The sequence below is a fragment of the Mus pahari genome, chromosome 5 (genome assembly GCF_900095145.1).
Source record: "Mus pahari chromosome 5, PAHARI_EIJ_v1.1, whole genome shotgun sequence".
Taxonomy (NCBI): domain Eukaryota; kingdom Metazoa; phylum Chordata; class Mammalia; order Rodentia; family Muridae; genus Mus; species Mus pahari.
Genome location: NC_034594.1, coordinates 149983233 through 149998739, shown reverse-complemented (window position 1 = coordinate 149998739; position 15507 = coordinate 149983233).

The following is a 15507-nucleotide window of genomic DNA, read 5'->3' as shown; positions in this document are numbered from 1 at the left end:
GGAGAGGGAGAGGGAGAGGGAGAGGGAGAGGGAGAGGTGATGTGTGGCACTCTGGAAGATGGAGGCAAAACCCCAGGGTCAAAACCAAATGGCCTGCCTATGGCAGGAATCATGGTGTTGACACAATGTGACACCTCACCAGGTGCACAGGAAGCAAGAGAAGATCTGGCAGCATATCCAAAGACAAGAAAAAGGTCTAGAAAGGGTTCTTGCCTCTGCACATTTCACCTAAGGGTACAGTCAGCATATCTGTCATGGGTTGTATATTCTGTACTGTTCTGAGAGCAAACTAAGCCAGTGAAGCAAGCAAAGGTGACGCCCTCGCTACCTTCTCCAGCTGAGCCTAGAAGGAGGTGTTCACATCTCCTTTTAGTTTGTCTTCAGTTCAACATGTCAGCAAGTGTATGCCTCAGGCCTAAGTCCTAAGGAAGCCAGTGATGTGCTGATTTGAATCTGATATGTCCCCACAGGCTTGTGTATCAGTTCCTTGTTCTCCAGCCACTGGTTGGGCTATTTGAGGAGGTCATAGAACCTATTGGGAGTGTTGGGGCTAGCTGTTGGAAGCAGGTCACTGAGAATAAGCCTTTGAAGGCCATATCTACATCAGGTTCAGTTGCTGATCTGCTGGGATGTGGGAGCCATACAGTAGTACCACCCTGAACTCTGCCATGCCTTCCTCAGTACAATGCACTGAAACTGCAGAAACCGTGACCCAAGACAGCTTTCCCCCTTCTGTCGTTTCTGCCTGGTGTTTTGGTCACAGAGATGCAACAGCAGCTAATACTTTTGAGTGGTGGACAGGATGTTGATTACCAACATTCATGATGAAGGACAGAACCCTCGTCAGCACTGACCATCCTCTCAAGGATTCAAGGTCTACTGAAAGAGGGTTCAACTATCAGGAGCATGGGCAAGGAACTGGAACTGTCTTGTCTTTGAGTCCCAGAGGTCACCCTGTGCTAGGTTTCTATTGTGGAGTGTGGACTGGCTTGATGGTTCTTCTATCACAGGACAGCTTTCTGGGGACTCACATGAGTTCTGGGTACTTAACTGTGAGGAGATTATAGAGGGACCAGAGAGCTGGTGGGATGTAGTTCGTGGAGATGCAGAATGGAATGAGCAGAATCCCCACTGCCTCTGTGTGATGCTTTTAACTCTTGAGGGTTTATGATTCAGACTCCAGCCTTAGACACAGGTGTTTAGGAATCTATAAAAATGGATGAGAACTGAACACTTTATTGGGCCCCAAAGAAAACTATTAAATTGAATTAATAAAATTTCAATTTGTGGAAATGGCATCATAATGACTTATTTAATTGCTAAGTTTAGTACAATTGTCCTTTAGTGTCCATGTGGGGCCTGCTCTAGGACAATACTCCCACATCGAAATCAGACATGCCTGTGCTGTGCAAAAATGGAGCAATATTTGCATATAAACATACGAAACCCCCAAATAATTTAAATCATCTCTCGATGACTTTATACACCCAGTGTAGAGTGAAAATGTTATTGAAATAATTATTTTACTGCATTGCTTAAGGGATAATATAAAACAACAACAACAAATAAAAGCCTACGTAAGTTCACTATAGGCACACTTTCCCCCAAGTATTTCCTATCCAACATGGCATGCAGAACATCCAGATACGGACAACCGACTGTTAATTAAATGACACATTTGAAACCAACAAATCTATAGTTTTCTCTCTCTCTCTTTTTTTTATTTCACAAGAATTCCTAAGCAGGCTCAAGAACTGCCAGGAAGCCACCGCCAATCATCATTTACATTACTTGTAGCCAAAACATTTCAAAAGCAAAAATTATCATTTTAAAATGTATTTTTGCGGCAAAAGAAAAAAAAAATACTCACTAGATTGGATATGAGGTGTGGAGTTAGGGCCCAGAATTGAGAAGTTGTCAGCAAGGTTCTGACAAGTTCCCACCCATTCCGGACAGCTGGGAGGGCAAAAGTGAAGCCCACTGCAGAGACCCCGGTTTGGAAAGCCTTGTTGCTCCAGCTCCCTGTGGGCACCCATGCCTCCCCTTCTGCCTTCCACACCATGGCCTCCTTCATCTCCTTCAGTAACTGTTTTCTGGAACACATTTTCCCATAGCAATCCTTTCCAGGATGCTACAGTAACGAGAGTTCTTAAAGGCTTTGATTGATGGGGTTTCGAAATATGCTTTCTTTTGGGTAATATTTATATTTGATCCCTTTTGGACCAACTGCACATAACTAGAGCTTATCACATTGCTGGAGACTACGGAAAGACTCGGAGGCACAGGAGCCTGCCGAGCTCTGAGAGAACAAAGATTAATACACATTTGTGCCTCACTGCCCCTGACCTCTGCTATCTGTAAATAATGTTTGGAAAGAATGGGGCGCATCATGATCTATGATATGGTGGTGGCCATTCCAGTTGTTCTGTCTTCAGATGTGATTTATCATTCTCTATGGTGACACAAATCATGGCCCTAACTTGATGGGCTGGCATGCTGGATCTACTGACAACAGCAGTGTGGACCTGAGTTTTCATCCTAACATTTTAAACCTGACTTAGAGCTAACTTCCTGCTTCAATTCAGAAATATGCTGCAAAGACACACTTTGCAGACACTTTGGTTTTGATGCTGTCTGGGAGCAGCATATCATTTCCAACCCTTGGGAGGACCAATGAGAAGGCATATGAATAGTGAAATGGTCTAATTTTTTTTAATTTAAATTTTTTCATGTTCATTTTATGGGGCTGGAGAGACAATTAAGCAGTTAAAACTGCTGGCTGCTCTGTCAGAGGACCTGAGTTTTATTAGCACCCATCATAGGTGACTTACAACTGCATATAACTCCAGCTCTGGGGGAACCAACGCCCTCTTCTGACAAGGTTGTTGAGGTGAAATATCTGTTCTACCCTGCGTGTCTGTGTGAGTGTATGTGCACATATGTGTAGGGACCTGGGGATGCCAGAAGAGGGCAGTAGATGCTCCAGAACTGGAGCTACTGGCTAACCTACCAGCCAAAACAAGGTCTAATTGAAGATGAAAAATTGTCCCCGCTTTTCTCTCTTGCCTGCCTTCCTTTCAGCATGAATAACATGCCGAGTGACCAGTGAAACTAGCCTGCGTCCAGCTACCTTCAGAAGCACTGAAGGAGAGGAGGCATTGCTCCTATCCTCTCTTGAGACCTGACACTCAGGAGCATGCTCAGTAGCTCTCTGTTAGACACGGAGGGCCTGCAGGCTTCTGTAGACCAGTGCTGGCCTCTGTGGAGAGCTGTGTCTGTCCCCAAAGCAGGGCGATCAATCAAACTAGATCTTTGCAGTCTCCCCCCCCCCCCAGTGTGACTATGCTCCCTAAAATGGATGGGAACAAGAGGACATGAGGAGGTTCTATGGGAAAACACCCCATTTCTTTGAAGCCTGTCCCTTTCTGTAAAGGGTGATTCTTATAGAAAGTACAATAACTTCAATTATTTTTTTAAAAAAAAAAAACAGCGTGTCATTTCTCTTTGGAATAATCTTTGTATTTAATGTGAATTATTATTATTTATTATTATTTCTTTATATAAAGAATCCAAGGATCTTGGGTTTAAAATTAACTTGACCATTTATTTTTTTCCATTCTGAAACAGAGACTCACTGTGTAGCTGAGGTTGGTCTAGAATTTGCTATATAGCCCGGGCTGGCTTCAACCACCTCATCCTACCCCAGTCTTAAAAGTGCTGGGTTTTCAGGCGTGTAACAGCACAGCCAGTAAAAAATAACATTTGAGTTGCAATGACTCACATTTAGATGGTAACTTCCAAAAGGCTGCAATTGTATGTTACATACATATGTTTAAACTTTTAAAATAGAAAAAAAATGTTTTTTTTTCTAGATTCATGTTTTGTTTAGATAGAAATTCAGTGTCCTAGCCTGATGGAACAGTAGGGGGCTTTTTCTCTTCTGGGGTCCTACCTTGAGCAAAGCCTTACTGGTCCCCACCCAACCCTGGCTTAACCTGATGTCCTCTCTGTCTCCTTGTTTCGCTCACAGATTGTCCCCTAGATTCAAATGCCTGTCAGTGAGCTGAGATGACAGATTTGCCCGTGCTGGTGTGCCGAGGCAGTATGTACTTGAGCTCAAGCCTCCTGGAACCAGCTCCTGTGGCACTGCTGTGCCCTGCGGTGACTTTGAGGGCAGGCATTGAGGTGAACGTGAATCCAGGAGAAGGGGAAAGCAGAGTGGTCTAAGTGACTCTCAGCATCTCACTGGGCAAGGACCACACTATCCTGCATCTTACTTTATTTTTCTAATTTTTGGGTGTAGACTTCTGAGCCACTCGGAGATAATAGAACCATCCCTAGTGATGTCCAAAGTGACATGCACTTGCTCATCTCAGCCCCAGACAGTGAGCGACAGTGAACTTTCGGTGCCTAGCAGCACTTTGTCATATAGAGTGGGTTATTAATACTACCCCGGAGCCTTGGCAAACACCATCCTTCACCACATTCCACATTATACTTTTTCGTAAACATCTTATCTCATCCAACCCAACATAGCTCCTAATTCTTTATATAACCATGAAACTCAACACTCCACCTTCATTGGATGGGTCCTTCTCAAACTTGCTCTATATTACAACAACATTAATTGCTATTTTATGCTCATCCACAGACAGACATCTTCACAACTTCTTGGTAACTTACAAGTGCACTGGTTGACAGCATCCTCAATTAGCAGAGTCATTTCCATATCCTGGACATATACATTGATCAGAAAAGATGACAATTTATTTTTAGACAGACGCAGCCTGCATAATTTAAATATATTTCCCATTTGGCAAAACTGGTGTTGTAGCTAATGTATGTTCAATATTTCCAAAAACATTGGTACTTTCCCATAAATATCTTCCATATTTTTTTTCAGTGAGTAATAAAAAAGGTTGAGGTGGGATGTGTTTTAGCCCACCACATTATATCACTCCTATTTTTCCTCTTTGTTGGATGGCAATCAGGGGCCCCGATGCCAAGCTTTGGAAGCAACAGCATCTGGCTCCTTGGCAGAACCCGCAGGCAGACTTGTTGCCAGCCTCTAAGCTGTGTCTGGGTCTGTTGCAGGGTTTGGCTGCAGATGGGCGCTCTGGGTTGCCTCGTGCTTCTGGAAGCCAGTCCTGGCGTTCCTTTTATTCTGAGGACTTTACTCATTTTTATTCATTTGTGAAGAAGGGCCCATCCAAATGTTTTATGAAACTAACACAGGAGAACATTAATGGATCAAGTTTTGCCTTTGAAGAGGCAGAGGTCAGTGTGCGTTTAGGCAGGAGACACCACACACTGAAGACAAGTCCACGCGTGGGCGAGCTTCGTCCCTTGAGCTTCTTTCGATTCCACAGGGCTCTGAAGGAGGATGGATTTGTATTCCTGTCCCTCCCTCCCTCCCTCCCTGCCTCCCTCCCTCCCTCAGGATGGGGATGTGTGCTTACTGGAAAAACAGAAACGGGGAGCTCAGCCATCCTCAGATGGAGGAAAGCCTCCTGTTTCTTTTGTGGTTTTAATGGAACCAGACCCCGAGGACACAAGGACCATGGCAGAGGTCCTCTCTTCCCTGCTCTCTTCTACTGTGTTATTGTTCACCTTGAGTATGGAACGACACTATGACAAGGAAAAAGGGTGCACAGTAAGTCTTAATTTAGTCTGAGCTAAGCACATACATGGAAGATGGAGCACTCTACTAACTTTTGCCAAGACTGTGGCCTCTAGGGCAAGAGTTTCCAGGTTTCTTAGAATTTTGAAACACTCTCTCCAGCTTGATGGTGTACTCCTGTGATACCAGGAATTGGGAAGCAGAAGAATGATAGGGAGTTCAAGGCCATCGGGCAGGGCAACATAGCACACTAGATTCTGTCTCATAAAAACCACAAAAACCAAAGACACCCAAATCATAGCAACCCACCAACAAAAGAAACAAATTGTAGCAACCCACCAACAAAAGAAACACTCCTAGTACCATCCGTGCTATTTATCACTCAAATCCACTAAAATCAAACCAAAAGAAAAAAAAAACAAAAAAACTCAACAAACAGCAACAGCAACCAAAGCCTCCAAGTGTGGGGGCTTGAGGAAGAATTAAGAACACTAGCTGCTCTTGCAGAGGACCTAGGGTCAATACCCAGTGTGTACAAGGTCCCAGGGGATCTGATACATTCTTTTGGCCTCTGTAAGCACATGGTACATAGATAAGCATGCAAACAAATCACCATACCCATAAAATAAAGATAAAGGGGGAAAAAAGCAACAAATCTCGCCTTGTACATACACAATACCACCATTTAAATTAACATATATTTTACTCCTGTTCTGAAGATGGAAACATTTTGTGGTGTCTCCTGGGTACGTTCCTTTCATTGACTCTTTTATCATCAGCTTATGATTGAATACCTGCTATTTTGTCAAACACCAATCCTGCTCTCATGGTGTTTATTTTCTGTTAAAGGAAGGATGCTACGAAATCGACTCCCGAGATCACTGTAGACGGCGAGAGTGCTATTAGGAAAATAAAACTGTAACATGCAGAACATTGTAGTGGAGGTGGAGAGCCATTCAAGACAGATTTGGGCCCACTTCTGGGCATCTATCCAAAGGAAATAAAATTACTATCTCTAAGAAAGCTGCAGAAGCTGAGGAGATGGCTTGGTTGAGAGTGCCGGCTAGTCTTGCAGAGGACTCAGTTCAGATCCCAGAAGCTATACTGGCAGGCCTGTAACTCTAGTCATGGGGGATCTGACACTCTCTTCTGGACTCTTCTGGCACCTGTACATACATGTGCACACACACACACACACACACACACACACACACACGAGTACTTATGTAAGGTGACGTATATGCCACTCAGCTTGTTGATAGAATCTCTTAGGTGTATATCAGGCATCATAGTAAACATCTTTAATATGTGAACTTTTTTTTTTTTTTTGGTTTTGTGTGACTGTGTGTGTGTTCATGCATGCATATGCATGATTATGTGTATGCATGCAGAGGCCAGAGAAGGGTATCAGGTGTCTTCCTCTGTCACTCTCTGCCTTACTCTCCTGTACCAGAAGCTTGTTCATTTAGAAAGGTTGACTGGCTAGCAAGCTCCCAGCATCCACTGTCTCCATCCCCCAACACTAGGGTAATAGTCGTATGTGACTATCCATGACTATTTTATGGGAGTGCTAGGGATTCAAACTTGGGTCCTTATGTTTGTGTAGAAAGCATTCTTATTCCCTGAGCTGTCTCTCACACCCCTTGAAAATATATTATTATTATTATTATTATTATTATTATTATTATTATTATTATTATTATTTGGAAGTTCTGTCACTATAGCTTGAGAGTGGCATGACCAGCAGAGATTGTTTAAGAAAGTGGAATTGGGTCTAAGAACACATCAGCAGAAAGGAGTCAGCCAGTGCTCTTCAAGGGCAGTGGAGCTGCAAGAGGAAAAAGCGAGGCTACGGTATCAATGAAGAACGACCCTGGCACAGCTGAGGCCCAGAAGGGCACTGCATAATAATCCTGCTGGGTGTCAGACAGGGGCTTACTCACTGAGAGCAGGTTTGTGAGTCATGGAGCCATTCTAGCAGCAACGGGAAGCCATTGGTGTTTCTCGGTAGCAGAATGGCATGGTTAGTTCCTGAGTTTGAAAGGTCACTTTGGCTACAGTGTAGAGGAAGAAAGACACAGAGAACTAGTGAAGTTACATACAATGATCCAAGTCCAAAAGATGCTATCCATTAATAATGCTTATTCTGGGTAATCTACACACACACACACACACACATGCACACGCACACGCACGCACACACACACACGCATATGCTTTTGGAATAATAAGACAAACATGGGGTTTGAGGAGGCATGCAACCTCCTTGCACCATGAAACCAAAGAGGAGAAAAGCATTAGGTTTTCATTTGCCTTCAAGCAAGACAAGATTAAGTGAAGTCTAGGTATGGTAGTGTATTCCTATGATCCCAGTACTCTGAGAGGTAGAAACAGGACTTTAGGGCTAGCTTGGATTACAAAGTGAGAACACTGGAGGGGAGGGAGGGAGAGAGGGGGATGGAGTAGAAGAAGAGGGAGAAGAACCAAGCAATGAAAAGGGTATAGTCAGAGTCAGTGGGGTGTGACGGCACCCTGAATTTCAGCACTCAGGAGGCAGAGGCTGTGGGTCTCTGAATTAGAGGCCAGCCTGATCTACATAAAGAGCTTTAGACCAGGGCTACATAGAGAAAGCTTGTCTTAATTTTTGAAAGGTTCATTCAAGCTGGGTGCTGGTGGTACATGCCTTTGATCCCAGCATTTGGGAGTCTGGAGCAGGTGGATCTCTGAGTTTGAGGCCAGCCTGGTCTACAGAGTGAGTTCCAGGACAGCCAGGGCTATACAGAGAAACCCTGCCTCAAAAACAAAACAAAACCAAACAAAAAACATTTATTTATATATCAAAATTTATATGACAAGAAAATGAATCCACTAATCTGGGGGTGGGGTGGGGGTCATTGAGAACACAGCCCAGCAGATTGCTCAGAAACAGGAGCAAATCAGGCAGAGGGGGTTAGGCAGGGGTACCTGGAACGCCTTTCCGTGTGTGCTCAGGGTAGGAGAACTAACTTCAGCTTGTCCCCTGCTCCAAGTTCCAGTGCTCCCCTGATGCTTACTGTCTTAACGAGCTCATGGGACATGGAAGACCATCTCTTCCCTTGGCCTTGCCCAGTACGCCCTCACTCATGTTTTAATTCCGAGTTATCACCCTCCCTGAGCTGAAAACTCCCACAAACACCAAGGAAACCGAGTTTCAACAGACCGAAAAGGAGGAACAGTCTCTGCTAGCTAGTGTAGGGAGTTGTTCTTTTTCACTGTTGCATATGTGTCAGGAAAAAAAAAACCCACAAAAGACTTTAAGATGCAGTCACTAACTGGTGACTACTATGGGGAAATACAAGGCACATTCGTGGTATCTGTTGGACTCTCAGGCGTCTATGGCTGTGGTAACCTGACCGGACTCAGATCATCTCTTTCCCCCCTTTAAAAATCACCATGAGTGTCAAACGTTGTTACTTTTCTATTGCATCCCAATTCTGGCATGCTATCGTTTTCTGTGTTAGTAGAAGGGTTGTTGGTTTTTTTTTCCTCCATTTTTAGTAAACTGTTATTAAACATTGCCAAGCCTCTTCAATTAGGCTAAATCAGCGTAATCTACTTAATGTAAATTGAAGTGTTCCATCCCTTTTGAGTGAACAAACGCCTCCACAGTGATGTTATATCCATGTGGACAGCAACTTGTCTTTGAAGTCAAATACTGGACTGAATTGACCAATCATTTGCCTGAATGTATTCATCAATTTTAAAAAGAAATATATATGTGTACATACATACATGCATGTATATATACATATATACATGTATATATATGTATTGGTGTATATAAATACATATGTATGTATAGATGTGATCACAGTATTGAGCTCACTTTCCTTTGAACTTCTGACTAATATCATATTGGATAAACCATTGTACATTTCTCCCTTTTTTAAAAAAAAGATTTATTTATTTATTTAATGTATGTGAGTACACTGTAGCTGTACAGATAGTTGTGAGCCTTCATGTGGTTGTTGGGAATTGAATTTTAGGATTTCTGCTCTCTCCGGTCAACCCTGCTTGCTCAGTCCCTGCTCACTCCAGCCCAAAGATTTACTTATTATTATAAATAAGTACACTATAGGTGTCTTCAGACACACCAGAAGAGGGCATCAGATCTCATTATGGGTGGTTGTAAGCCACCATGTAGTTGCTGGGATTTGAACTCAGGACCTTTGGAAGAGCAGTCAGTGCTCTTACCCACTGAGCCATCTTGCCAGTCCCATTTCCAAAAATTTTGTATGTTCTTCCTCTATACCCTGTCCTTTGGTTTCTACCCGTTTTTGGAAACATGATGTCAGTTGAACGCATGTGGATTTGTCATTACAAGTTATGACTAGAATGTGGCTAGCTTCTCATCCTTATCATTGAAGATTTTCAGGATGTGGACAGTGACCTTGAGGTTCCTCATTTGGACTGAGCAAAAATCACTGTTGCTTCTGACAAAGAAGCAGAAGAGGCAGGGCTGATGAACAGTGTCTCCTTGGCTAGAGGGACTGAGGACCTTCCTAAAACATTAAAGTGTTGTCTGGCCTCAAAACTAACTTCTTCTTTTTCCTGTGGAGCTCTCTGAAAGCACAGTGCATGAGTTACAGTGACTAGGGCTCCAGGAACCGAGCCTGGCCAGAGCCGGCTGCCAGGACCTGAAGCATCCGTGGGGTCTTCCCTTTCTTGGCAGTGCATTTGAGTGGGTACCACTGTACCTAGCCCACGTGATAACAGCATCTCACAGGCTGCCTGGCAGCAGTTCCAGAGGCAGAGTTTTCAGAACCATTTGATCTCCTGATACTCTTGAGTGTGTTGAAAGGCGTAATGCAGACAATCCCTAGCCCCAGCATTCACCTAGCATGAATTAGATAATGTCTGGGGTGTGGACCGCTGGGGAGGGAGATGGTTCAGTTGGTAAAGTACTTGTCTAAAGCATCAGGACCAGAGTTCAGATCTCCAGCACCCATGTAAAAAGAAAAAAACAAAACAAACAAACGAACAAACAAATAAAACCCTAGCACAGCTGCATGCCCCTGTAAACCCAGTGTCTACAGAGTCAGCCAGTCTAGCCAAATCACGAACTTCAGGTTCAGTGAGAGGCCTTAATTTTAAAAAATTAATTAAAAGTATATAAATAAAAATAAATAAGTGGTTTGGGATGTACCCAGTGGAAAAGCACTTGCCTCACATGTATGAGGCCCTGATTTCAATCTGCTGTACTGTCAAATAAAAAAATGTCAAATCATCAATCAAGTGAAAATCAACTAAGAAAGCCAACTGTCTTTGAGCTTTGGTCGCCACATGCACACGCGTGCACATGCCTACACTGACAGGTACAAACACACACATGTACCTTGCATGCATACAAATGTTTTTAGTCTGTGGAATGGATGGAAGTTTGTGTCTTCCAGACAAACAGCCGAGGTCTGAGTGGAGCAAAGGCTGAGCATGTCCAGGTATCACACTGTAGCTGTCCTCGAAAATAGTGACAAAATTCAATTATCCTTCCCTTTTGCAATCTGAAAGTTTACCTTTGCTACTCAAGGGTGTTCATGATGTTCTGGGGACCTAGCTTCCCTGCAACCCCACATCTGTGTGTCACACCCTCGGAGGCTGGCTACCCTGGCCTCTCTGCTGACATCTTGTTCTTCCTTCCAACACATCCTGTGAAACAGATGAGCTCATTCATTCACCCTTCCTCCTCCTCCTCCTCCTCCTCCTCCTCCTCCTCCTCCTCCTCAGACCCCAGTCATCTCTACCACTCAGGGAAGACTTTAGCTCCTGTCCTTCCTGAGGCCCCTCCCATGGCCATTATTTCTGGATACTTCATCCTCCACAGCAACGATCCAAACACCCTAGCCTCTAGATCCTGAACTCCTATGGACAAATCCAAGATTCCATTATTCACAAGCAACTCCACACAGACCACACCTTGGTTTTTGTGCTTCTCATGAGAGGAAATCGCGGGTCTTATTCATCGCTGGCGTTTCTTCACCCCACAGGCTCTCCTAAATGCAGTCTAATCTAACCCCCATTTCCTTTTCTGAACCAGCATAGTCCTGCTCCTTGCTACCAGTGCCAGTGCCCTCATCAGCTCTCTGCCTTCTCCTCCCAGATATCTCAGCACTGCTGGCCATAGGCGTGACCCCCACTGGAATCCTCTATTCCTGGGCTTCCAGGATGCTGTACTGCCTGGCCCCTTCTGCTTCGCTCTAGGCTGTGCTCCTTTGACTGTGGACTCTGTCTTTTACTTTCCGGCCACCTATATTCTCCCAAGGTGGCTCTCACCCATCTCCACAAATTCAGGACACACTTATTTTCCCGACTGTCACATCAGCTTATGTAGCGCTGACACTCCTTGAGCTCATCAAGTCAATACTCAACTGCCTTCTCCTGATCTTCTCTCAGATGACTAACAGGCTCCTTACAATTGGTTGTGTCAACACTGAATCTTGGTTTGTTTGTTTGTTTTTTTTTCTTCCTCAATATAACTGAGCTTTCTCTCCTCTTACTATATGTCACAACCACCTACCCAACTGCTTAGACTAAGAACCTTGGGGTCATTTCTTCTTCTTCTTCTTCTTCTTCTTCTTCTTCTTCTTCTTCTTCTTCTTCTTCTTCTTCTTCTTCTTCTTCTTCTTCTTCTCCTTCCCTTGGACTCAACATCAAACCCATGAATATGTCCTAGTGATGCTGCTTTCAAAACACATCCTCACATTGACCTCAACCCAGTACCACAGCCTCTGTAGCTGGAGTATCAGGACTTATCATCCAAACCTTTGCTTCTTCCTGCCTCCGTGCTACCACCATGCCGCCTATTGTTCATCTTGCATAAGGCAGATCTCCCTGAAGCATAAATCAGGTTATGTTTCCCATGCCCAGCACTTTCTGCTGTCTTTGAATTAGGCTTCAAGTAATCCAAGATGGCTGCCCTGCCCTGCTCCTGTCATCCCCTCTTCAATGTTTCTCTGTATACTCTAGCCTTTCTGTCCTCAGCCACATTCATTCCCATCTTAAGGCCATTGCACCTGCTACCCAGATGGTGTGAAGCATTCTTCCCTCCGGTCTGTGTGTGCCTCCTACTCTCCTTCAGGCCTTGGCTCACATGGCTCTTCTTCACAGACACCCTTGCTCAAGCAGTGCCCTGCTTCCACCTCAGCCCACTGCCTCTCCCTCTGACAATGCTTATTTTATCTGTTAGGGTGCACAGAAAAGCTTGAAGCTGTCACATTTGTTTTCTACATCTGCTCCTTGTCTCTATCACATTATAAAATTGTAACAGCCCATGGATTCAAGATAAGATGGCATTTCTTTCCATCAGTCAAGGGACAGAATCAAAGATGAATGTGTCTCTTCCATGTAATCATCATCACCAGTATTAGTCATACTCAGAGAAATGTGTATATATATATGTGCCAGTGTGCTACTCAAGGTGAAATATTGAAAGATCATTGACCTATTTATGTAGACATGACTTCTCTTCCTCGTAGTTCATGTTGATTAATTGTCCAGAACAGGTGTTGGGAGCAGAGTGGCAGTCTCTTTGACTGGGTTTAGTGGGTCTAAGGTTTCACCAAGAATTGCCCATGTGCCAGCACTTGATCAAAGTACATGATGGGCCTGGGGAGAGCCCCATGAGACCTTTAAACTTGGCTCACTTCTATTCCAAAGTGAAGCTTTTGTCTGACTAACACTAGGGGTCATGGGTTGCCCTCACGGATTTCGGGGGTGCATCCAGGTGCATCTTATGGGGTGTAGGCTTAAGATCTGAGGAAGCACTCTGACGATGGAACTTCTACAGGCACAGACCATATCTGAGGTGCTGGGTGATGATCCCCAGGGACCAGTCCAGCATGGAGGCCATTTTAGGTAATGTCAAGAGCTATAAAGACAGTATTGTGTCGTTAAAACACCTCCAGCAAAGCTGGGAAACACTAAGGTGGTCAAACTAGAGGAAGATGGATAAGAGCAAAGGTGTCTCAAGAATCTCACTGCATTAGGAGCTCACATGGAGGACATCCTATCCATGAGGGGAAGTGAGCCAGAGCTTGCTTACAGTACTGCAAGAAGACAATTGGACTTCAGATGAGATTGAAGATTTTACACCCTTAGGTTTTAAATACCCTACCACGTCTTTTCATAAACCGCTGATGAATCCATCAAAAGGTGTCTCAGGAAGGGCCTTCAGGTGAAGCCATCTATGACAGAGCAAACCTAGGGCACACTTGGCAGTCAGGTCACAGTATTAAGAGGGCCCCCCACAAGAGTGTTTCCATTTCCGATGTTCCCATAGCCTTCTTGAGCAGTTGGCACCCACTCGAAAACTATACCTTATCCCATCTTGTGTGAATGTAAAACCAGTGCTGGGTGTATGTGGTGCACGGAGGCAGGTGGTCTGCCTAGAGTTCACATGCTACTTAAAATTCCCCAAGCCACCTATAGTAAGTGCTTGAAATAAATGATGGGAATTCATTAGAAGAATCTTGCGAGCATTCATGTAACCCTCAAAGGCCATCCAAAGACCAGGGAGAGGCTGCCAGCCTGCTGTACCTAGTACCTGAGGGAACAGTAATGGGGAAGACACAGGAACTTGCCCATCTGAGAACCAAGAAAGCCATCCATTCTCTACTCTCTTGCCAGAATAGCTCACCCAGCCAAATCTCAGGCTCTCACCCAGAGGCTGGACAAGAATGTGCTCTCATATTTAATAGAGCAGCCAATAAAAATATCACCATGAGCACTGGGAGGGTCTATTTCAAGGATAACAGTCTGAGTATACCCATCCTCCTCCTGCCTCCTGGGACTTCCTTGGGACTCATTCTACTGTTTGGTATAAAATTCTTTTTAGGACCCTTGGTGGCTTTACCGGAAGGAAGGATTTTAATGCCACCACTCATCTCTGTACAAGGGAAATGGTAAATGAACTATGAAAGCAAACAAACTAACCTGTGCCCAGGCAAACAGTAGCCAGCATGCCATGCCACAGGCAATTGGAAACAGCAACGAGCCCACTCTCTGTCATTTCACAACTGCTGGGCCATTCCACGTCTCAGAGCTCCCTGGCTCAAATGTCATCTGCTCTTCATATCCTTCCAAGGGCTGATGAGGACCTACTTACTATCCTGTTGGGTCAAGACTCTTGATAGATATGGTTCCTTTAAGTATGATTTACACATATTTATTTGATCCCCAGCCTCTTGTTCATTCTCCACAGATCAGTGGAATCCCTAGAGAGCCAGAGAAAGAGAAGAGATAATCCCTGCTCTCAAGGGGCTGGTGGGTAATGGGAACTTCAGGGCAGCTAGTTTACAGTAAGTCCCATGGGTTGTGAGGTATAGGAAGGACCATGTTGGGATACATCAGGGGTACCTGATTCAACCTCAGAAGCCTCCTGAAGGAATACACCAGGAGGGAAAGAACTTTCACATCTCCAGACTTTGAGGAGGAATAGAAGCTCAGAGAAACGGAAGACAAAGAGAAATTGAGGTGCGGTCCAGATAAATGAGTGAGCAAGGCCTTTTCGGGTTACAGAAAATGGTGGGGATTCTTCTAGAGTACTCTCTGAATGCTGCTGTTACTGTGCAGGCTGTGGGAAAGCTGGCCTGATGGTTGCTCAAAATTCATTCTGGCAGTAAGGATAGATTGCAGAAGAGTGAGGCCAGAGCAAAGGTGAGATGAAGTATGGGGTTGAAACTAAGTAGAATCCGCAACCCACCAAATGTCAGGAGTCCACTGTGGTACCCAATCTTCTGATACAGACAGCCACTCTTGCTTTTCAAATATATTTGAAAATATGCATATATAATATATTTTTACTAATATAATATGCAATATTATATATATATATATATATATATATATATATA